Source organism: Somniosus microcephalus, chromosome 3 (assembly GCF_052327205.1).
Source record: "Somniosus microcephalus isolate GS21.2 chromosome 3, FLI_Smic_1.0, whole genome shotgun sequence".
Taxonomy (NCBI): domain Eukaryota; kingdom Metazoa; phylum Chordata; class Chondrichthyes; order Squaliformes; family Somniosidae; genus Somniosus; species Somniosus microcephalus.
In genome coordinates, this window is record NC_140989.1 from 25,989,264 (window position 1) to 26,014,334 (window position 25,071).

The window sequence follows — 25,071 nt, forward strand, 5'->3', positions numbered from 1 at the left end:
GGATAGGGAGTTGGTGGTATGCTGACTTAAGGTCAATGGTGGAGAATACCCTGTATTGCGTGATCTGGTTGACCATATCAGATATGCGGGGAAGGGGGTATGCGTCCAGCTGGGTGTACCGGTTTATGGTTTGGCTGTAGTCGATGACCAGGCGGCGTTTATCAGCGGTCTTAACAACTACAACCTGGGCTCGCCATGGGCTGGTGCTCCCTTCGATAGTGCCCTCCTTCAGGAGTCGCTCCACCTCAGCGCTAATAAAAGCTCTGTCCCCGGCGCTGTACTGCCTGCTCTTGGTAGCGATGGGTTTACAGTCGCGGGTGAGGTTAGCAAACAAGGGAGGGGGGGGGAATTTGAGTGTGGAAAGACTGCAAGTGGTGCGCGGCGGGCGATTTAAAAGCTGTTGGTTGCAGACTGTGAGTGGGGGGAGGGGTCCACCGTATACCAATGTGACACTTTTGAGGTGGCACTGAAAATCCAACCCTAGCAGAACGGCAGCGCAAAGACGGGGCAGGACAAGAAGTTTAAAATTTTTATATTCAGTGCCCCTAACCGAAAGGGTCACCACACAGTAGCCGCCGACGTCCGTTGAATGGGACTTGGACGCCATAGAAATCCGATGGCGCGTTGGCAGGACCGTGAGGGAGTGGCTACGCACCGTGTCGGGGTGAATAAAACTCTCCGTGCTCCCGCTGTCAAACAGGCAAGTAGTGGCGCGGCCGTTTACCGTAATGTCCATCATGGACCTGGACAGATGATGAGGGAGGGCTTGATCCAGCGTAACGGAGGCCAGTGTATGGCTGAGTGAGCTGATATGGTCGTCCGACGAGACGGTGGTCGAGTCTGGAGACAGATTGGCGGTGGAGTGCGGCGGGCAAAATGGCGGCGGCCATGATTCTGATCCCCACGCGGTCGGAGGTGCACAAAGTGGCGGAGAAGATGGCTGCCCCCACGGTTCACACGCGGCGCTGCTGGCGTTCGCGGGTTTCCCTCTGCAGGCGTTGGCGTAATGGCCTTTCTTCCCGCAGCCAGAGCAGGTAGCGGTCTTCGCCGGGCAGCGCGCTCTAGGGTGTTTTAACTGGCCACAGAAATAGCATTTTTGGGCCTGGTTACGGGACGTCGTTGCAGTAGTTGGTACCGGGGGCGGCGGTCCCAGTTGCTTTCGGGACATCGCTGCAGTAGTTGGTACCGGGGGCGGCGGTCCCATGTCCCAAGGTCGCGATGACCATGGCGCGGCCCTGTTACGTGCGTATGCTTCGAGGTTTCGGTGGGCCGCATCTAGCAATAGCGCGAGGGCTACGGCCGTCTTCAGGTCGAGCTCCTTGCTTTCGAGCAGTCTCTGCCGGGAGTAGTCGGACTGGAGGCCCTTAACGAAGGCATCACAGATAAGTCCCTCCGCGTGCACCGCAGCCGTTACCGCCTTACAGTCGCAGTCCCTGCAGAGTGTCTGTAACGCCCGTAAAAATGCATCTACCGATTCCCCCGGTTGCTGCCTGCGGGATCCCAGGAGGTGTCTGGCGTAAATCATATTCACTGGGCGCTTGTATTGCCCTTTTAGTAGGTCGAGGGCCGCCGTGTACATAGTAGCGTCCCGGATGAGTGTATATACTTGAGGGCTCACCTGGGCGGTCAGAACTTTTAATTTGTTCTCCTCCGATGTCACGGCGGAGGTTTCTAGGAAGGATTCAAAGCAGCTCAGCCAGTGTTCAAAATTGGTAGATGAACCCGCCGCTTGGGGGTCGAGGTCCAGGCATGCTGGTCTGAGGGCTCGCAGCAACGCCTGCTGTTGTTGCTGCTCAGTTCCGGACATTTTACTTTTAGTTAATAAAATTGATACGCTTATCAATTACTCCATAAAAGGCGATGAATTAGGAAAGTAATGAAAAGGTTTTTATTAACTAAAGAACAGAGCATGCCTCTTGTGGACGACTGGTTCCAAGAAGGAAGTGGGTTGCCGGGCAGCCACCTTTATACCAGGTCATGTAGGCGGAGCCAGCTGAGGCATGCATTGGTACACAGTGAGTAGCAAGAGGTAACAATGTGCAATAACGATAACAGTAGTGAACGACAGTGAAAACAATAACAGTGGTTTACCAAACCCATGTGCCTTAATTTTGCACGCTAATCTCTTATGCGGGACCTTATCGAAAGCCTTCTGAAAGTCCAAATACACCACATCCACTGGTTCTCCCTTATCTATTTTACCAGTTACATCCTCAAAAAATTCCAGTAGATTAGTCAAGCATGATTTACCTTTTGTAAATCCATGTTGACTTTGTCCGATCCAGTCACTGCTTTCCAAGTGCTCTGCTATTACATCTTTTATAATGGACTCTAGCATTTTCCCCACTACCGATGTCAAGCTATTATCCTTCAGATGAGGTATCATCTTTCAGATGAGACGTTAAACCAAGTCTGCCATCTTAGATGGACATAAAAGATCCCATGGCACTACTCGAAGAAGAGCAGGGGAATTCTCCCCGGTGTCCTGACCAATACTTTTAATTCTCAACCAACATCACTAAAAAACAGATTATCGGGTCATTATCACATTGACGTTTCCGGGATCTTACTGTGCGCAAATTGGCTGCTGCGTTTCCTACATTACAACAGTGACTACACTTCAAAAGTACTTAATTGGCTGTAAAGCACTTTGGGACGTCCTGAGGTTGTGAAAGGCATTATATAAAATGCAAGTCTGTCTTTTTTTGTTGATTTCTCCATTCAGCAAACAACCCATCACACTGGGGTACAAAAATTAAGCCTGTGTGTCAACAGGCACTTATTCAAGCTCAAATTAATTTCTCTTAAAATTTACATGACTGTGTTGATTGGTTTGTGCCAAACTACAAGGGAATATTATGACTTTCTACAAACTTGGCAGTAACTCTGTCTGCTGTTCTAAGATTATTGCTGTGCCCTAGGGAGTGAGAAAATCAAGGTCAAAGCTTAACTACTTTAGAGGGGGGGAAAATTGTACCATTTTGCAGCAATCATTTTCAACCAGCTACCTCTGGTGCCTGAAAGCACCCATTCTGTAATTTCAGGAAGATTTCCATTTGCGTGATCTGCCACATATTGTAATGTTTAACTACTAGTTGGAAGAAAAAAAAGGTGACTGCATTTGATGCTTGAAAAACTATACCAGGATGTTGTTGTATTGCTAATAATTTTCTTAGATTCCTTTAAAAAATATATTCACTCCTCCTTTGGTGAGCCAGGAAATAGTGCCCTGTAGGGGGTTATGATGGATGTATATGAGAAAACAAATTGAACTGGTCACTTAATCCAACTTACAGCAAAGACCAGGAACAAACACCACCCACGAAAAGAAAAGTTTTCAGCCTTAAAGAAAAACTAATTGTGAGGAAATTCAAAGCGTTATGAATGGATTCAAAAATAAGAAATGATATCAGCTATAAATGCTTAACTTGTTGGAAATTGAGTTCAGGATGTCAAGTGACACTGGAAACCCCTTGGTGTCCTCCCACCAAAGAAAGCCTTGGAAAATTAAGCTTTATATTAAGGAGGACACAGTCCTGATAGCTCAGGGAAATATGACTTTGAGCATCTCAATAGAACTTTGCAAAATGTACTTCACATAGTACATTAATTCAAATTATACGGTGTTATTAAAGTAAGTGTATTGATTTCTGCCAGTGGTGATTTTTCAATTCCAGAATGCATCATTTTTGATGGTTCCATGACAGCGTGGCCCCAGAAATGTACCTCCAATTTTCTCCCTTCAATATTTTTGATTTCCACTTCAGGCTTTCACTTACCTACATTTTCCCCCCCACAATACAAGTGAAGGAGTGTTGTGAATACCAATATCTGAAGTTACAAGGCCCGTCTAATCACATGTCAAGCATGTCAAGCATGTCAAGCATGCTCTTGTGTCAGCTTTTGATATTTTTCTGGTTTTTGAATGTGCGCCTCAGCAGGAAGACAAAAAAAAAACCAGTCCATCCATTTAGGAAAATGCCACAAAACTTCCTCTGCCTCATTTACACCAACTGGGCACGTATACAGAGCAGCACATAGTCACAGTCTCTCGCATACACGTTACACAGGTAGCATAATGCCACAGATGGCAACAGATAGCAGACAACCATTATCGGGATATCGGGATATACATTGGACAAACATGGCTATAACCAACCAGACAAGAACAGCAGAGTCATACACAGCAACACACACGTACAAGTATATTATATAATATATGGTGACCTTTTCATAATTATTCTGGAATTCCTGTGTACCTGAAGCAATTTGCTTTACAGTTACATTTCCACACTTGTTTCTCCAAGCAGCTTGATCCCCTTAGTCCCAAATAAAAGCTGACAGTTCCTCTGAGACTATTATGTGTCAGTAGTCCAAGTACAGATGTGAAAAATAGCAACACTAGATTATTTAGATAATGCAATAAGCAGAGCAACCCCATTTAGAAATGATGAGAAAACACAACTGGCTCTATTTTAAAGAGAAACTTATCGTGGGGATTAAGCACAGCCTCGCGCAGTGGAGTAAAAACAGAAAATGCTGGAAATACTCAGCAAGTCAGGCAGCAAAGTTAACGTTTCAGGTCAATAACCTTTCATCAGACAAAAGACCTCTGATGAAAGGTCATCGACCTGAAACCTTAACTTTATTTCTCTTCCACAGATGCTGCCTGACATGCTGAGTATTTCCAGCATTTTCTGTTTGTATTTCAGATTTCCAGCATCCGCAGTATTTTGCTTTTTGTACTCATGCATTGGAGACTGGGTTGATGCATCACTAATGGAGAAAGATCATCTATGTTAACAAAAATTGAGGCTGCAGGGATCTAACTGCTTTAATGACAATCACATTTTGTGAAAAGACAAAATTCAGTTTTCATGGGCACAGAAGGATGTCTGTTGGGATATAATTCCAGGCTCTCTTCATAAACCAGTGAATGAGGGAGTGTTCCGTTAAGGAACCTTCTGTTATAAGAAAGTGGAGGAGCGCTATAGCTGCTTTGCAAAGACATAAAAACTTAGATTTAGGACATACTGTTAAAGGCTTGATCCTGGCACAATAAGACAAATTCCCCAACCTACCACTAAATATCCAATACTCGTGCATCATTTTTGAGTGGTCTAGGATTCCAAAAATAATGGGAAAGATCGTAATGGATCCAAAGATCTCAATGTGCAGGACAGTGATAGTGACTGAGAGAGTAAATTAACAAACAATGATAAGTTTACTTACTAGGCTAAGGGTTGTGGATACATTTTTGATGCGTAGTCCTCTAATATTTGGCATGTAAAAATTAAGATCTCTTTGCAATTTTAATTCATGATGTATCCTAGAAATCTGTGCTGATATTTTGATTGCTAAAGAATATATATTTCCCTTATGAGAGAAAGTGTAAACAAAAATTGCTGTCTACATGCAGTCATTATGCTCTTTATAATATACCAGATGAAGTGGTGTCTCCTGGGCACTGAACCAATACATTAACAGCTAGAACTCTCCACAACATATGCTGAGAAGACCTAGCAAAGAATTTTGTTCCTGAGTTCATTAAAATTCAAGGAGGGTCGGTTTTGACTTTTGGGCAAACAACCTGTATGATGGAATACTCTCCACTTGCCTGGATGAGTGCAGCTCCAACAACACTCAAGAAGCTCGACACCGTCCGTTTGATCGGCACCCCATCCACCACCTTAAACATACACTCTTTCAACCACTGGCGCACCGTGGCTGCAGTGTGTACCATCTACAAGATGCACTGCAGCAACTTTCTAAGGCTTCTTCAGCAGCACCTCCTAAACCCACGTCCTCTACCACCTAGAAGGACAAGGGCAGCAGGCACCTAAGAACACTCTCACCTTCAAGTTCCCCTCCAAGTCACAAATGATCCTGACCTAGGAACATAGGAACAGGTTTAGGCCATTTAGCCTGTTCCATCATTCAATGAGATCATGGCTCATCTGTGACCTAACTCCATATACCCACCTTTCCCCCATATCCCTTAATACCTTTGGTTAACAAAAATCTATCAACCTCAGATTTTAAATTAACAATTGATCTAGCACCAACTGCCTTTTGCGGAAGGGAGACCATACATCTACCGCCCTTTGCGTGTATAAGTGTTTCCTAACTTCACTCCTGTAAGGTCTGGCTCTAATTTATGTTCTCTAGTCCTAGACTCCCCATCCAGTAGAAATAGTTTCTCTCTATCTACCCTATCAGTTCCCCTTAATATCTTGAAAACTTCTATCAAATCACCCCTTAATCTTCTAAATTCCAGGGAATACAACACTAGCTTGTGTAATCTATCCTCATAATTTAACCCTTGGAGTCCAGGTTAGAGGGATAGACACTGTTCTCTGCAGCCAGTAGCATGAGTCCCGAAGACTATGTTGCCAGGGTAAAGGACATCTCCTCCGGGCTGGAGAAGAACTTGGAGTGGGAGGGGGAGGATCCAGTTGTCGTGGTCCACGTAGGTACCAACGACATAGGTAGGACAAAGAAAGAGGTTCTGCTGAGAGAGTTTGAGCAGCTAGGGACTAAATTAAAAAGCAGAACCACAAAGGTCATAATCTCTGGATTATTACCGGAGCCACGAGCAAATTGGCATCGGGTCAATAGGATCAGGGAGATGAATGCATGACTCAAAGATTGGTGTGGGTGAAGTGGGTTTCAATTCGTGGGGCACTGGCACCAGTACTGGGGAAAGAGAGAGCTGTTCCGTTGGGACGGACTACACCTGAACCATGCTGGGACCAGAGTTCTAGCGAATCGAATAACTAGGGAGGTAGATAGGGCTTTAAACTAAATAGGGGGGGGGGGGAGGGTCCCAGTGGAGAGAAATCTAGAATGCTAAAGAGAAAAGACAAGGGAGCAGTGCAGGAAAGTGACTGGGGTAAGGATAACCAGATTGTGTCAGGAAGAGACAGAGCGTACAAACAAAGTAGTGCACTAGCAAATAGGGTCCGAGTAAGAGAAAATGGTAATAAGACAAATCGGGCCATGGTACAAAAAAATGTTAAGATGTCTAAAAATGTTAAAAAGACAAATCTAAAGGCACTGTATCTGAATGCACGAAGCATTCGTAATAAGGTAGATGAATTAACAGCGCAAATAGATGTAAACGGATACGATATAATTGCGATTACAGAGACATGGGTGCAGGGTGACCAAGGCTGGGAGCTGAATATCCAAGGATATTCGATATTTAGGAAGGACAGGCGAAAAGGAAAAGGAGGTGGGGTGGCGTTGTTAGTGAAGGATGAAATCAGAGCAACAGTGAGAAAGGATATTGGCTCAGAAAATCAAGATGTAGAATCAGTCTGGGTGGAGCTAAGAAGCACCAAAGGGCAGAAAACATTGGTGGGAGTTGCCTATAGGCCTCCAAGCAGTAGTGGTAATGTAGGGGACGGCATCAAACAGGAAATTCGAGATGCATGTAACAAGGGTACTACAGTAATCATGGGTGACTTTAATCTACATATAGACTGGCCAAACCAAATTAGCAATAATACTGTGGAGGATGAATTCCTGGAGTGTGTACGAGATGATTTTTTAGACCAGTACGTTGAGGAGCCAACTAGGGAACAGGCTATCCTAGATTGGGTATTGTGCAATGAGAAGGGGTTCATTAATAATCTTGTTGTGCGGGGCCCTTTAGGGAAGAGTGACCATAACATGATAGAATTCTTCATTAAGATGGAAAGTGAAGAAGTCCAATCTGAAACTAGGGTCATAAATCTAAACAAAGGAAACTACGAAGGTATGAGGAGTGAGTTGACTATGATAGATTGGGGAGCTTCATTAAAAGGTGTGACGGTGGATAGGCAATGGCTAACATTTAAGGAACTAATGCATGAATTGCAACAGTTATACATTCCTTTCTGGCGCAAAAACACAAAAGGAAAAGTGGCCCAACCATGGCTAACAAAAGAAATTAAGGATTGTATTAGATCCAAAGAGGAGTCATATAAAGTTGCCAGAAAAAGTAGCAAGCCTGAGCATTGGGAGCAGTTTAGAGTTCAGCAAAAAAGGACCAAGAGATTGATTAAGAGGGGAAAAACAGAGTGAGAGTAAACTTGCAAAGAACATAAAAGTGGACTGTAAAAGCTTCTACAAGTATGTAAAAAGAAAAAGATTAGTGAAGACAAATGTAGGTTCCTTACAGTCAAAAACAGGAGAATTTATAATGGGGAACAAGGAAATGGCAGAGCAATTAAACAAATACTTTGGTTTTGTCTTCACAGAAGAGGACACAAATAACTTCCCAGAAATGCTAGGGAACCAAGGGTCTAGTGAGAAGGAGGAATTAAAGGAAATTAGTATTAGTAAAAAAATAGTGCTGGAGAAATTAATGGGACTGAAAGCCGATAAATCCCCAGGGCCTGATAATCTGCATCCCAGAGTACTAAAAGAGGTAGCCATGGAAATAGTGGATGCATTGGTTGTCATCTTCCAAATTCTATAGATTATGGGACAGTTCCTGCAGATTGGAGGGTAGCAAATGTAACCCCACTATTTAAAAAAGGAGGGAGAGAGAAAACAAGGAACTACAGACTGGTTAGCCTAACATCAGTAGTAGGGAAAATGCTAGACTATTACAAAAGGATATGATAACAGGACACTTAGAAAATATCAACAGGATTAGACAAAGTCAACATGGATTTATGAAAGGTAAATCATGTTTGACAAACCTACTGGAGTTTTTTGAGGATGTAACTGGTAGAATAGATATGGGAGAACCAGTGGATGTAAACATAGAAGATAGGAGCAGGAGTAGGCCATTCGGCCACTCGAGCCTGCTCCGCCATTCAATGCGATCATGGCTGATCATCCAAATTCAGTACCTGGTCCCTGCTTTCTCCCCATACCCCTTGATCCCTTTAGCCTTGAGAAATATATCCAACTCCTTCTTGAATATATTTAATGAATTGGCCTCTATTGCCTTCTGTGGTAGAGAATTCCACAGGTTCACCACTCTCTGGGTGAAGAAATTCCTCCTCATTTCTGTCCTAAATGGCCTACCTCTTATCCTTAGACTGTGACCCCTGGTTCTGGACTCCCCGACCATTGGGAACATCCTTCCTGCATCTAGTCTGTCCAGTCCTGTCAGAATTTTATAAGTTTCAATGAGATCCCCTCTCATTCTTCTAAACTCCAGTGAGTACAAGCCCAATCGATCCAATCTCTCCTCATACGTCATTCCTGCCATCCCAGGTATCAGCCTGGTGAATCTTCGCTGAACTCCTTCCATGGCAAGAACATCCTTCCTCAGATAAGGCGACCAAAACTGCACACAATACTCAAGATGTGGTCTCACCAAGGCCCTGTATAACTGCAGCAAGACATCCTTGTTCCTGTACTCAAACGCTCTCGCTACGAAGGCCAACATACCATTTGCCTTCTTAACCGCCTGCTGCACCTGCATGCTTACCTTCAGCAACTGGTGCACCAGGACACCCAGGTCTCGTTGCACTTCCCCTTCTCCCAATCTATTGCCATTCAGATAATAATCTGCCTTCATGTTTTTGCTACCAAAGTGGTGTATTTGGATTTTCAGAAGGCCTTTGATAAAATCCCACATAAGAGGTTAGTGTGCAAAATTAAAGCTCGTGGGATTGGGGGTAATATACTGGCATGAATTGAAAATTGGTTAACAGGCAGGAAACAGAGAGTAGGAATAAATGGGTCTTTTTCGGGGTGGCAGGTGGTGACTAGTGGGGTACCGCAGGGATCAGTGCTTGGGCCTCAGCTATTCACAATCAATGATTTGTATGTGGGAACCAAATGTAATATTTCCAAGTTTGCTGATGACACGAAACTAGGTGGGATTGTGAGTTGTCAGAAGGATGCAAAGAGGCTTCAAGGCGGTTTAGACAAATTGAGTGAGTAGGCAAATACATGACAGATGCAGTATAACGTGGATAAATGTGAAGTTATCCACTTCGGTAGGAAAAACAGAAAGGCAGAGTATTAATTAAATGGTGATAGATTGGGAAATACTGCTGTACAGAGGGACTTCGGTGTCCTTGTACACCAGTCACTGAAAGCAAACATGCAGGTGCAGCAAGCAGTTAGGAAGGCAAATGGTATGTTGGCCTTCATTGCAAGAGGATTTGAGTACAGGAGCAAGGATGTCTTACTACAGTTATACAGGGCCTTGATGAGACCACACCTGGAGTACTGTGTGCAGTTTTGGTCTCCTTACCGAAGAAAGGATATACTTGCCATAGAGGGAGTGCAGCGAAGGTTCACCAGACTGATTCCTGGGATGGCAGGACTGTCGTATGAGGAGAGATTGGGTCGACTAGGCCTGTATTCACTAGAGTTTAGAAGAATGAGAGGGGATCTCATTGAAACGTATAAAATTCTGACAGGGCTAAACAGACTGGATGCATGGAGGATGTTTCCCCTGGCTGGGGGGTCTAGAATGAAGGGTCACAGTCTCAGGGTACGGGGTAGGACATTTAGGACTGAGATGAGGAGAAATTTCTTCACTAAGAGGGTGGTGAACCTGTGGAATTCTCTACCACAGAAGGCTGTGGAAGCCAAGTCACTGAATATATTTAAGAAGGAGATAGATAGATTTCTAGATACAAAAGGCATCAAGGGGTATGGGGAGAGAGCGGGAAGATGGTATTGAGATAGAGGATCAGCCATGATCATATTGAATGGCGGAGCAGGCTCGAAGGGCTGAATGGCCTACTCTTGCTCCTATTTCTCTATGTTTCTATGTTTCATCGTTGCTGGGTCAAAATCCTGGAACTCCTTACCTGTGGGAGCACCTTCACCACATGGACTGCAGCGGGTCAAGAAGGCTCAGCATTGTAGTGTATGTACCTTTAAGGGGAGAACTACTTTTTACAGCTCCTGTATACTGTAGCACCGGCAGTGACCACACCTGTATATAAACCCTGAGTAGGGATCTGTACTTCAGTTTTAGAGTAACCTGCATCCAGTAAACACCTGTTGATTGTTCCTCTGCAGTCTCTGTCGAGGTATTGAAGGACACCATACATCAAAATTCACGGATTTAACAGTGGCGACGAGTCGATTCGAACCTACCTGCAACGTTGTAGAAGAAGGCCGATTCCACCAGTGCGGGTGTCGACCATCCGGAGAGGACTTGAACATCGCAGAGGAGGCTGTGGAGAGCTGGGCTTGGTTCCCCAGTCACGACGATCCAGCGCAGCGGGCTGTCAGCAGGTACGGCGCAGACCCTTCCTGGACGGCGGCGGCTGGAGCCGACCGATGGCACAGAAAAGGCCGAGCAGCGTCGACGGGGTAAGAGGGAGGGTAAAGCGCACAGGGTGCAGCCGGGGTTGAAGACCGAGCGGCGTCGACGAGAGAGGGGAAAACGCGCAGAGCGCGGCTGGGGTTTCAAGGGCTGAGCAGCGTCCGCGGGGGAAGAAAGGAAGCGCGGGAGACGCCATTTTGAGCCAACGGAGAAGAAGGGAGAGCGCGGGAGACGCCATTTTTAGCCAGTCTAACCACACCCAGGGGTGCAGAAGAGTGGCAGTGTCACAGCATTTGACAATGAAGTCGAAGGTTGGACAACATATATAGAACGCGTAGAAGTGTACTGCAAGGCGAATGAAGTGCCAGATACCAGGAAAGCACTGGTATTGTTGAATTCCATGGGTGCAAAAACGTACGGCTTACTGCGAAACCTAGTAACCCCAGAGAAGCCAGTCGAAAAGGATTTTGAAAGCATAGTGGCAATCCTACAGGACCACTTAAACCCCACACCGCTGCTGATAGCAGAAAGATTTAAGTTTCACAAAAGGAACCAGCATAAAGACGAAAGTAATGCTGAGTATTTAATGGAACTGCGCAAACTATCGAAACACTGCCAGTTTGGAACGGGACTAGCAGATACTTTAAGGGACAAGTTTGTGTGTGGGCTTCAAAGTGAAGGAACCCAGAAACGGCTTCTATCAGAAAAGGATCTTACGCTGGACAAAGCTTTCAGCATGGCAGTATCACACGAAGCAGCTGCATGGGGCGCTGCAGAGATACAACGGAGACCGCAAGAATATGGCACAAATGAAATGTCATATGGAGCAGTGAAGTGTTATCGCTGCGGCAGAACAACACACGACCATAAGGATTGTTGGTTCAAGGACCAAGTGTGCAGACAGTGTGGAAAAGTAGGACACATAGCAAGTGTCTGCAGGTCGGGAAAGAAAACCTGCAGCAAGAAATCTCCACAGGAGAAGTACAAAAAGGTACATAAGGTGATGGAGAGTAGTTCAGACGAACAGAAAAGTGATACAGACTCCGGAAGCAAGGAGCTGGGTTGTCTGAAACTACATAATGTAATCAAAATGGAGGATCACCAAACTATCTGGGTCACGCTCAAGATAGATGGAGTCCAAGTGAAAATGGAATTGGACACAGGATCAGCCCTAACAGTCATAAACCAAAGGGATTACAAGCGGCTATTCTCAGAGATTGTCTTGAAGACGTACACGGGGCAAAAAGTCTACCCCAAAGGAAAAATAAGGGTGAACGTGATATACAACGGCAAGGAAACACCAAAAATGGACCTATATGTATTGCCAGATGGAGGACCACCACTACTAGGGCGTGAATGGATCCGGAAGATACAGCTAGATTGGCATTCCATACAAGCACTGACTGTAGATGCCAAAAAGGATGACGACGTCACACCTGGACGACTGTCAAAAATGCTAACTGACGCACAAGAAGTGTTCCAGGAGGGACTCGGAACACTAAAAGGCATAACAGCGATGATTAAAATAGAGGAAAATGCAAGCCCAAAGTTTTTTAAGGCCAGACCGGTACCTTATGCGATCCACCCAGCCGTCGAAGCAGAGCTGGAAGGTTTGGAACGTTCAGGAGTACTATCCAAAGTGGACTGGAGCAAGTGGGCTACACCCATCGTTCCTGTAATGAAGAGGTCGTTGAGTAATACGCCTGGGGAACCAAAGAGGGTTCGCATCTGTGGGGACTTTAAGGTGACAGTGAACCCAGTCCTTCACACTGTACAATATCCGGTTCCGCGGATTGAAGATATTTTCGCCTCGCTATCTGGAGGGAAATGCTTCACTAAGATTGATCTGGCCCAAGCATACCTGCAAATGGAGGTAGAAGAAGCCTCGAAACAGTACCTCACGATCAACACTCATAAAGGTCTCCACCAATACAACCGGCTGGTGTTCGGGGTAGCATCAGCTCCGGCTATTTGGCAAAGGGCAATGGATCAAGTCCTGCAAGGGATTCCAGGGACCCAGTGTTATTTGGACGACATCCTGGTCACGGGCGAAAATGACAGTGATCACCTCGCCAACCTGGAGCAGGTGCTCACTAGATTGAAGGATTATGGGCTCCGAGCTAATCGCCACAAATGCGAGTTTTTCCAGAAGCAGATCTCGTATTGTGGCCACGTTATTGATGAAGAGGGGTTACATAAGTCCCCTGAAAAGATTGAGGCAGTAGTCAAGGCTCCAGCACCAGAAAATGTGTCACAACTGAGGTCGTTCCTCGGATTGGTGAACTACTACCATAAGTTCTTGCCGAATTTGTCTACAGTACTACACCCACTGAACACCCTACTGCAAACAGGGGTACCATGGAAGTGGAATGACGAATGTAAACGAGCTTTCCAGAAGTGCAAAGAATTGATCACATCAAAAGAGGTGTTGGCTCATTTCAACCCAGCACTACCAATTCGGTTGGCGTGTGATGCATCACCCTATGGCATTGGAGCGGTGCTGTCGCACAAATTCCCGGACGGCTCGGAGAGGCCAGTAGCCTTTGCGTCTCGGTCACTAACCTCAGCTGAGCGTAACTACGCCCAGATTGACAGGGAGGCCCTCAGCCTAATGTGGGGAGTGAAAAAGTTCAACCACTATCTGCACGGGCAGAAGTTCACCTTGCTGACTGATCACCAACCACTCGTCTCCATCTTTAATCCAAAGAAGGGCATTCCGGTGATGACTGCGCAACGGCTACAAAGATGGTCCCTTTTTCTAGGGGCGCACCAATATGATATCGAGTATAAGGGCACGAAACAGCATGGAAACGCTGATGGGCTATCACGCCTGCCACTGCCTACCGCGGAGGAAGCACCAGTAGTGGATCCTGTCGAAATATTTCATTCGACTATAATTGAATGCTTGCCAGTAACTAACGCTGGTATAGAGAAGGAGACCCGAAATGACCCGACACTGTCTCGGGTATATGACTTGACGGTGAAGGGATGGCCAGCACATGGCGACTCACTGTTGCCAGCATTCTCATCCAGAAGAGAACAGCTGTCAGTATGCCAGGGGACCTTGATGTGTGGATCCCGAGTGGTAATTCCACCCAAGTTAAGGGAGAGAGTGCTCAATGAGCTTCACGAAGGCCATCTGGGAGGGGTGAAAATGAAAAGCCTTGCTAGGGCTTATGTGTGGTGGCCAGGGATCGATCAGCAAATCGAGGACCTGACAAAGAGCTGCTCAGGATGTCAGAAGGTCCAAAATGCACCACCACATGCCCCTCTACACCCATGGGAGTGGCCCTCCTCTCCATGGCAACGGGTGCATATTGATTTTGCTGGTCCATTCATGGACTCATGTTTTTAATAGCCGTGGATGCGCACCCGAAATGGCCTGAGGTGATCAAAATGTCCTCCACCACCACGGAGAAAACTATTGCAGTCCTACGGACCATATTTGCCGGGAACGGCTTGCCAGAGCAGATTTGCTCTGATAACGGACCACAGTTTGTGTCCGAAGAGTTTCGAAGATTTATGAAAAGGAATGGGGTAGGGCATTACACATCCGCCCCGTATCATCCAGCCACAAATGGATTGGCTGAGAGGTTCGTACAAACCTTTAAAAAAGCAGTAAGGGCCATGTGCGATGACGACATCCCACTGCAGCATAAGGTGGACAATTTCCTGTTAGCCTACAGAAATGCGACACATGCAGTCACCAACCAGACCCCGGCCATGATGTTCTTTAACCGAAGGTTGAGATCTCGTCTGGGTTTGCTCAGACCAAATGTACGAAGAGATGTTGAGAATAAGCAATTCCAGCACATCAATGAGAAGCCGACAAGGAGCTTCAATGTAGGGCAACCAGTCTTGGCCCGCGACTACCGAACAGAGAAATGGCAACCAGGAACGATATGCACACGGCAGGGGCCACTAATGTACACAGTGGATGTTGGGGAGAACATTGTGAGACGCCATATCGACCAGATCCTAGAGTCACAGGAACGAGTCAACCCCAGGTCTCGCGTACCTGGTGATGAACCCGACATACAGGTAGCATCTACCCCAGAAACAGTAGCATCGGAAGCTGATGAACCAACCGATGACAGGGGGCCAGAATCGCCTCCGCACCAAGAGCAAGACACTCAGGAAAGGCGTTATCCAGAAAGGATCAGGAAGCCGCCCCAAAGACTGAATTTATAAATGGACTATTTGCAGTTAATGTTGCATATTAAAAGTGTTAATTGTTCAATGAATGTTATGGTACTGTTAATCTAAAAGGGGAGGAATTGTAGTGTATGTACCTTTAAGGGGAGAACTACTTTTTACAGCTCCTGTATACTGTAGTACCGGCAGTGACCACACCTGTATATAAACCCTGAGTAGGGATCTGTACTTTAGTTTTAGAGTAACCTGCATCCAGTAAACACCTGTTGATTGTTCCTCTGCAGTCTCTGTCGAGTTATTGAAGGACACCATACATCAAAATTCACGGATTTAACAAGCATCACTTTCTCAAGGGCAATTAAGGATGAGCTATAAATGCTGGCCTTCCCAGCGATGGCCATACCCCATGAATGAATAAATTTAAAAAACCTGCGGAGTGCGCTGACTGGTCGCCTGTACCCGCAACGAAGAGTAGGGCATGATTTTGAGGCCACGGCTTCATTAACACAGATTGGAAAGCTGTGGCACCCTGATGCAGTTTGCCGGATTAAGGCTGGCCAATATCAGGCCCCCCACCCCCCCAGCTGCCAAGTAAGGTAAGTGTGGGGGGGGGGGGTGGGGTTGGCGATCACAGAGGGGTTATCCTGAGATGGCAGTGGCCCAGATAATTTTTGTGGGGCGTGGAGGAACACTCCATAAAAATAGTTTCAAACGTGTCTTTGTGGGCCTCTTCAGCTCCATCACCTGTCACACTGCTCCGAGTGTATGCTTCAACCAGTTCCAGCTTAAAATAATCGGGGCCCTAGGACCTCAATCTGTATATTAAAAAAGACCTACCGCCTGAAACGTGCAGGCGCTTTGTAGCGCCCTGTGGTAGGCAACTTTCAAAATGGTGCTGGCGGCCTCGTTGGGTTTAACGGGGTTTAACCCATTTTGCTGCCACTACCAGGTGATACAAGTTAAAATCACCTCCATGGATTGAACTCTGCTCTAAGGGAAAGCTTTTAGTATAAACAAGATTAAGAAGCAGATTAGCTGATTTGAAACTTTGGAGTGAATTGCATCATGTTCAAAAATATTGATTTTTCTAAAATAAATCTTGAATTTCTTTCGATCCTTTCTGAATTATTGTGACAACTGAAAATCTATTTGGGGCTCTCACAAATAACAATTTTTTTAAATTGATGTTTTATTTAGTTTTCCATTACATTCAGTATATATTTGAAATGAAGCAGCTTCCACTGAGAATCTCCCTTTCCACTTTTGACTTGCTTTTATAAATGGTACAAAGACATTTATCTTGCAAGACAAGTCAAATCGATAGCCAACTATTCAATTTTACTACGTTCAGCATTCTTCAAATTCGTAATGCAGAGTGGTCCGAACCCCAGGCTCAGGAAGAATGTGCTGCTTTTGTCTCCTTCCCAAAGGGAATACATAAAATAACCTTTAGTTTTTCTTTTAACAATAGTTTCACTTTAGAACAATATTTTTGGAAACCATGCTCTAATGAGAAAGCGCACCATCTCTCTAATTCTTAAGGGTAAAGGTCCTCTAATGTGCTTGGGCTGAAACCCTATAGGTTGTGGGAAAAAAAATCCTCCAACCGAGAGTAAAATGCTCTTATGATTTTACATAAAAGGAAGTAGATCAAAGGGTAAAGGAAAATGTGTATTGAAGCATGTGAGGTGAGGATGGAAGAACAGTGTAGAGAACTTGAACTAAAGCCAGAAGAGCAGAAAAGTCCACACAAAATGTAAATCAATAATCAAAGGGCAGGGGGGGAATGCAATAAGTGGTTGTATTAAGGATAAAAATTGTTAAGGTGATAAACTTATGTGATAAAGAAGACATCAAAGATATATTAACTCCAGGTCTGAAGAAAAGCCAAGTAATAGAGTTTTTAAAAATTCATTCACGGGATGTAGGCGTTGCTGACAAGATCAGCATTTAGCATTTATTGCCCATCCCTAGTTGCCCTAGAGAAGGTGGTGGTGGGGCTTCTTCTTGAACCACTGCAGTCCGTGTGGTGAAGGTGCTCCCACAGTGCTGTTAGGGAGAGAGTTCCAGGATTTTGACCCAGTGACGATGAAGGAACGACGATACATGTTCAACTTGGGACGGTGTGTGACTTGGCGAGAAACTTGGAGGTGATGGTGTTCCTATGCACCTGCCGCCCCTGTCCTTCTAGCTGGTGGAGGTCGAAGGTTTGGGAGGTGCTGTCGAAGAAGCCTTGATGAGGTGAACTACAAGGATCAGCAGTCACTACATCAGAGGTTGAGCATCCGACTACATATACGAAGAAAGTAGAAGATGGTGTCCCAATAGAGGCAAAGCAAAATAGGGATGAGATTGATGTGTAGGAAATGACCCAACTCTACAACACAACCTATAGTTCAGGAATCCAATTCATGGAATATGCCAGATCTATATTCATAACATTCCCTAAAATCACAGAAAGTGCAGACATACCATCTATCTCATGGGCTACACTGTGAAAGTTCAGCTAGAAATCAAACTAGAAATAGTAAAAATGAAGCTGGAGTGACAATTAAGTGAAGAACAGTTTAGTTTTAGAAGTGAGAAAGGAACATGCAAAGGCATATTTGGTTTGAGGATGATTTATGGACTGGCAATGAATGAAAATGGATTTTAAAAAGTGTATCTCTGAGTATCCAGAGTTATCAGAAAGTATTTGACAGGGTGAAACATGAAAAATTAACAGATATCCGGAGTGACTTCATGTCTGTTATCTGCACCAATTCATGGGGGATAATGGGCTATAAAACGGGAAGGCTGGGTCTCCATCCCATTTGTGTTGGACTTGCAGTCGCAGTGAGCCTGTGCAGGAGCTTCATTAGGAGCGCAGGAACAGGAATAGGCCATTCAGCCCCTCAAGCCTGTTCTGCCACAATGTGGGCAAGGACATCCTGCAAGCCACTTCCTGATTTTCATGCATGCAGGATGGCCATTCTTAATTATAACAACAACAGCTTGCATTGATACAGCGCATTTAACACAGAAAAACATCTTAAGGAGCTTCACAGAAATGGAAGGAAAAACAAATGCTGATCCAAAGAAGAAGGCATTAGGAGGGGTGACCAAAGTTTGGGTTTTAATGGAGGGTCTTCAAGGAGGGATTTATATTAAGATGTGTGGGTGACACAGTTAGGAGGCACAGTACACTGTGTAGGTAGGAGCAGGAACTTACAAAGGGACAGAGACAGACTGAGTGGGGAAAACTGTGGCAGATGGAGTTTAATGTGAGGAAGTGTGAGGTCAATTACTTTAAGATCTGAGAAAGATGAATCAGAATATTTTCTTAATGGCGATAGACTAGGTAAATGGTGACTAGACAAATCACTAAAAGCTAGTGCACAGGTACAAAAAGTCATCAAAAAGGCTAATAGAACGTTGGCCTTGATCTCAAGGGAGTTGAAATACAAAGTAAGGAAGTGACACTTCTGCTGTACAGAACCTTGGTCAGACCCCATCAGGAGTACTGTGTTCAGTTTTGGGCACTGCAACTTCAGAAGCGTATATTAGCCTTGGAGGCGGTACAGCGCAGTTTCACCAAAATGATACCAGAGCTTGAAGGATTAAATTATGAGGACAGGTTGCATAAACTTGGTTTGTATTCCCTTGAGTTTAGAAGGTTGAGGGGTGATCTAATCGAGGTTATTAAAACAATGAAGGGATTCGATAGGGAACATACAGAAAAACTATTTCCTCTGGTGGGGGAATCCAGAACAAGGGGGCATACACTTAAAGTTAGAGCCAGGCCATTTAGGAGTGGAATCAGGAGCACTTTTTCACACAAAGGGTAGTGAAGATCTGGAACTCTCTCCCCCTTAAGGTTGATGGTGAGTTGACGTTTTCAAGGCTGAGATAGATTGAATTTTGTTGGGTAAGGATATCAAGGGATATGGATCAAAGCTGGATAAATGGAGCAGAGCTACAGATCATCCATGATCTAACTGAATGGCGGAGTAGGCATGAGGGGCTGAATGGCCAACTGCTGCTCCTTTTGAATCGTTCCAGAAGCTTTCAGAATTTTTGACCCTTTCATTGTCCCCTTCCCTTTACTTGCGCGCAATTTCCCACTTGCACCAGGAATGCGCGCCCTGCACCCACCCAAGTCTGCCCTTGGATCAGTGGATAATTATGTAAATTAGTTTATCTCAGAAAATTAATTGTAATTACAGTACCACATTACTACCCTGGTGAAGTTCGCACCAGTTTTTGACCATTTAGAAGTGAAGTGCGTGCGAGCCCTGAAGCAGGCAGCACATCTGGCGAGTCCAGGGAGGTGGAGGCACGGCCGGGCTTCAACTGAATACATTTTCCTTGATTCTCGCAAGATGTGGGAATTTGACCCCAGGAGGTTGCAAACGGGGACCCTTGGGAACGGTTCCCGGCAATCAGTTGAGTGCGGGGGTTAGGGAACTCTGGCGGGAGGGGGAGGAGGGGTTATCTGGCCGCGATATGCGGGTGGTCTGGCCGTGACTGGGGGTGGCTAGGGGTCTGCCACGATAGGAGGGGCGAGGGTTATGGCCGTGTTTGGGGTGCAGGGAGGGGTGTCTGGCCGTGATTTGTGTGAGTTATGGTCGTGATCGCAGGGGCGGCTTCTGGCTGCGATTGGGGGAGGGATGGGGTCTGACCGTGTTTCGGTGGGGTCTGGCCATGATCTGAGGTAGGCCAGAGGATGGCATCATTCAGACCCGACTATATTTTAACTCTAAGCAGCTGCGCTCGGTGCCCACTTCTGGCCTCACCTGGAGCACTGTGAGAGAAGGAGCAGCTGGCCCCAAGAAGGCCAAATAGGTAAGTACATTTTTATTGAATTCCTTGTGGCCCGGGATGAGCAGGAGTATTTCTCTTCCCCGACCAGGATCGCCTACCACACCTCCCCTCCCCCGCCCATCACTTACCTTACTTCCGGGGTCCGTTCCTGGGACTCCCTGGGCATGTCCTCCTTCCAAGTTTGCCCGACTCCCTCCCACTGGCCTGATGTCATTAACACCATGTGGGAGTCAGACCTCGTGTATTTAAATGAGGCCTGGAGGTTAAAATGGCCTGGGTCTCGTGTCGCTGTCAGGATCATCCCACCGGCCCCATATTCGCCCTGGTTAAAATCAGGGCTTATGGACACGTTATTCTAGAGTCACAAAGACTCTTGGGATTTGGGTGACACTTTGGGTGACACAGGCAATAAGGTGGAGTTATTGTCTATCCCTAATTGCTCTGATGGCGTAAGTGTCAACCACGTAGTGTGGGACTGGAGTCATATGTAGGTCAGACCAGGTAAAGCTGACAGGTTCCCTTGCCTGAAGGACATCAGTGAACCAGTTGGATTTTTATGATACTTCAACTGCTTTCGTGGACATTTTGTCTGATGCCAGCCCACAAATAATTTGCCATGGTGGGATTTAAACTCAGGACCTCTGTGCTGCTAGTCCTCTACCACAACCACCACACTACCCTCAACAGGATTGTTGGGGTTGTTGTCGGGAGAAATTAATAGTATTAGAGGTAGGCAAAGACAAGCATGGCTAGTTGATGTGATGTAATGGGCACGTGTAACATCTAACATTGATGTAAGCAATTTGGATGGAGACTGAAAAGTATGGAGACACTGGCCACTTGCTTCCAGAGTGCAGAAGGCACACAGAATGAGGAAGATCCTCCATGTTATAATCCCCACAGACGTATATCTTTTCCTAACTAAAGTACAATCATATGGCAGAAAACCTTGTGCTTTTTTTCTCTGTATCCTCGCGTGTGCATAACTTATTTTGCTTGATGCTACTGTATCTCTTGCTAGTGTTATCTTTTAATACCCGACTGATTAAAATGAATATTCAATAAAGAGTTTAAACAAAATACATGCACATCAGTTTGAGAGCAAAGTGAACTTCTTAATATGGGATCCCTGCACAGAGCTTATGCGGTGGGGGGGGAGATTTCCTCTGATCGCTATTTCTAACAGAAATAAATGTATTATTTTTGAACTGGAGGAAATCATCCCCTTAGAAGCTGATAGGATCAGTCTGTTCCTTCGAAAGGTAGTATCTTTTCCAGATACAGGAAATCCCTGGGGGTGCGGAATACTTTGATTTGCACTGTATGTTGTGATCTTAAAGGAAGGGGGTTACGGTGGTGGTGCTTCAAAGTGTGCTTCATGTCCTGATGTGTGGACATGAACTGCGTTCGATAATAAAAATCTTAAACACTTTTGAGTAATTGCCAGCTTGTGAAATATAATTGGTTTTGAGCAGTTACTTCACTTTTAAGGTTACATAACTGTTATTTACCATCTAATTTAGAGAAACCTGAAAACTTTGAACCATTGAAATATGTCTCAATTCCTTGAATTCTTTAATTCAATCAAGATACCATAAATTTCCTTTTTAGCTCCACTTTCCATCCGCGTGTACTGGTTCCTCATGTCCAGATTATAAGTCAGTAATCTTTTCCACCCGGCTCACCAGCTGCATGCCTAGAATGCCACTGCCGTTGATTTATCGCCTAGTTTGTGTCAGTCTGCTCTTTGGAATTTCATCTACTGTGCAATCGGAAAATTAATTGCCCACATTTCGAATTGTTTGAAATCCTATCACTCCGTAAGCACAAAAGCAAGCCAAGTTTAATGCATGGTTTACTCACAAAAATCTCCTGCTCCTCTCAGTAAAGATGAATTATGACATTTACTAGTTATTAAAATGACCAATCTCAGTAAAGTGCATGGAAAATCCACCCCACAACAGCTTTAGATGTTTGGCTAAAAGAAAAGTGAAATAGCTACAAGGTAAAGATTCACATATTGCTAGCTCCCTGTCATTTTCAAGATATATGAGGCCAGTCTGGAGGAGTTCGATTCCCCCCTTGATCTCCTGTAATAAAAAGATCAAAGTACTCAAAATATTACATTCCATCAAAGTACAAACACAAAAAGCCTGACCAAGTGGGTAGTTAGTCGCATGCATGGTTGATATATCAACAGTTATTACTATGTTTAAATTGAAACTATTACAACACTCTTTTCCATTTTTCACAAAATGACAAGATGTAAAAACTTAAGCGAGCAATTGAAAAAATGCCATCTGACCCATTAAGCATACATTTCTCAACAGGCCATGAGGTTTAATTCCCGCTGTGCGTTACGTTTAATGGATGGGGTGACATAAGAACATAAGAAATAGGAGCAGGAGTCGGCCATTTGGCCCTTTGAGCCTGCTCCGCCATTCAATGAGATCATGGCTGATCTTCTACCTCATCTCCACTTTCCTGCACTATCCTCATTTCCCTTGATTCTCAATATTCAAAAATCTATCGCTCTCTGTCTTGAATATACTCAACGACTGAGCCTCCACAGCCCTCTGGGGTAGAGAATTCCAAAGATTCACCACCCTCTGAGTGAAGAAATTTCTTCTCATCTCAGTCCTAAATGGCCGACCCCTTATTCTGAGACTGTGACCCCTGGTTCTAGACTCCCCAGCCAGGGGAAACATCCTCCCCGCATCTACCCTGTCAAGCCCTGTAAGAATTTTGTATGTTTCAATGAGATTACCTCTCATTCTTCTAAACTCCAGAGAGTATAGGCCTAGTCTACTCAATCTCTCCTCATAGGACAATCCCCCCATCCCAGGAACCAGCCTGGTGAACCTTCGTTGCACTCCCTCTATGGCAAGTATATCCTTCCTTAGGTAAGGAGACCAAAACTGTACACAATACTCCAGGTGGGGTCTCACCAGGGCCCTATATAATTGCAGTAAGACGTCTTTACTCTTATACAGGTAGACTATCCTTTATCCGAAAACCTCGGGACCAGCCGAGTTTCGGATAAAGGAGAATTTCGGATTTCGGAAGGTGGGTCGGCGGGGGTCCGCGGGGGGGTTGGCGGGGGGGCGTGCGCACGACTTACGCTGACGCTCAGCGTAAGTCAGTCGGGGTCGGTGCCGGCGGGGTACGCGGGGGGGGGTCGGCGGTTGTCGGGGCTGGCGGGGTCCGCGGGGGGGGTCGGCGGTTGTCGGGGCTGGCGGGGTCGGCGGTTGTCGGGGCTGGCGGAGTCCGCGGGGGGGTCGGCGGTTGTCGGGGCTGGCGGAGTCGGCGGTTGTCGGGGCTGGCGGGGTCGGCGGTTGTCGGGGCTGGCAGGGTCCGCGGGGGGGTCGGCGGTTGTCGGGGCTGGCGGGGTCGGCGGTTGTCGGGGCCGGTGGGGTCCGCGGGGGGGTCGGCGGTTGTCGGGGCTGGCGGGGTCGGCGGTTGTCGGGGCTGGCGGGGTCGGCGGTTGTCGGGGCTGGCGGGGTCGGCGGTTGTTGGGGCTGGCGGGGTCGGCGGTTGTCAGGGCTGGCGGGGTCGGCGGTTGTCGAGGCTGGTGGGTCGGCGGGGGGTCGTGCGCACAACTTACCCTTTATCCGAACTTCCGCAACCGGAACCCTCCAAAAACCGAAGGTTTTTTCGTTCAGCGTAAGTCGTACACACGACTTACGCTGAACGAAAAAACCTTCGGTTTTTAGAGGGTTTCGGTTTTCGGAAGTCCGGATAAAGGGTAGTCTACCTGTACTCAAATCCTCTTGTAATAAAGGCCAACATACCATTTGCTTTCCTGATTGCTTGCTGTACCTGCATGTTAACGTTCAGTGATTCGTGTACAAGGACACCCAGGTCCCTCTGAACACCAAGGGGGAAAAATGTGGTTGCTTTGCGCCTCCCCATTAGCGCCCTAGGAGGGCGCTAATGGGGCTCAAAGCAACTAGTGCCCGGGCGCGACGATGTTTGCGCCACTCACGAAACTGGCCAGACATTTTGCGGCGGTGTTAAACACTACCGCCATGATCTCCTGTGCCCACAGATCATGACATCAGTCGAGCATACAACGCCCCGGTAGCGCCCCGGACCGGATATTGAGTGGCGCCCTCTGCCTTTCCGCCTGCCGCTAGCAATGACAGGTTGAGGGGACCGTTTTGCAGTCGGGAAGGGACTGGGGGAGTGCTATTTAAAGGCGGCCGCTTCCTGCCTTTTTTTGTCGGCGACATTTTTGCACCATGTATTCTGAGAGAGTGAGACTTCTGGAGAGATTCAACGCTGTGCGAAGGAGTTTTGGGTACTGAGCAGCACTTTGCAGGTTCATTTTGATTTGAGCTTCCTTGCAACGATTTAGAAGAGACTGTGGGGTCTGCACTCTGAGCTCTTTCCCTGGGCCTCTCCATTGTTCTTTCCAGCAGAATTCCAGCAGGGTGGATGCTGGGAGAATGTTTCCCCTGGCTGGGGAGTCTAGAACCAGGGGCCACAGCCTCAGGATAAAGGGTAGGCCATTCAGGACTGAGATGAGAAGAAATTTCTTCACACAGCTCCATACGATTAATTGAGTTTGTGATCTACCTTACCCGTTTTGATCACACATTTCACTCCCAACATGTCCCTATTGGTGACAGCTGATTTATTCATGATGCCTCCACTTGCTTACTTATTTTCTCTGACACATTCTGCGAGGTTTGACTATTGCTGTGTCGAGTCTTGCTCGCAGCATGAATTATACCTCTCAATGCACGTGTCCCGCAACTAATCAGAAAATGCAGCTTGACTGAGATTATTTGGGTCCTCTTCCTCCCTTCCCCACCACCACCCACCCCAGATTGGTGCTTTTAGTCCAGCATCATAAAAAGCCAGTGATGGAAATTGCG

General features: G+C 46.2%; 1 protein-coding gene across 2 annotated transcripts in view; it reads right to left on the minus strand.

Annotated features, from left to right (window-relative positions):
* The window catches only part of wdr27 (WD repeat domain 27), a 608,079-nt gene that overhangs the window by 302,135 nt on the left and 280,873 nt on the right, over nt 1-25,071 (minus strand). The gene's annotated exons all lie outside the window — the stretch shown is intronic.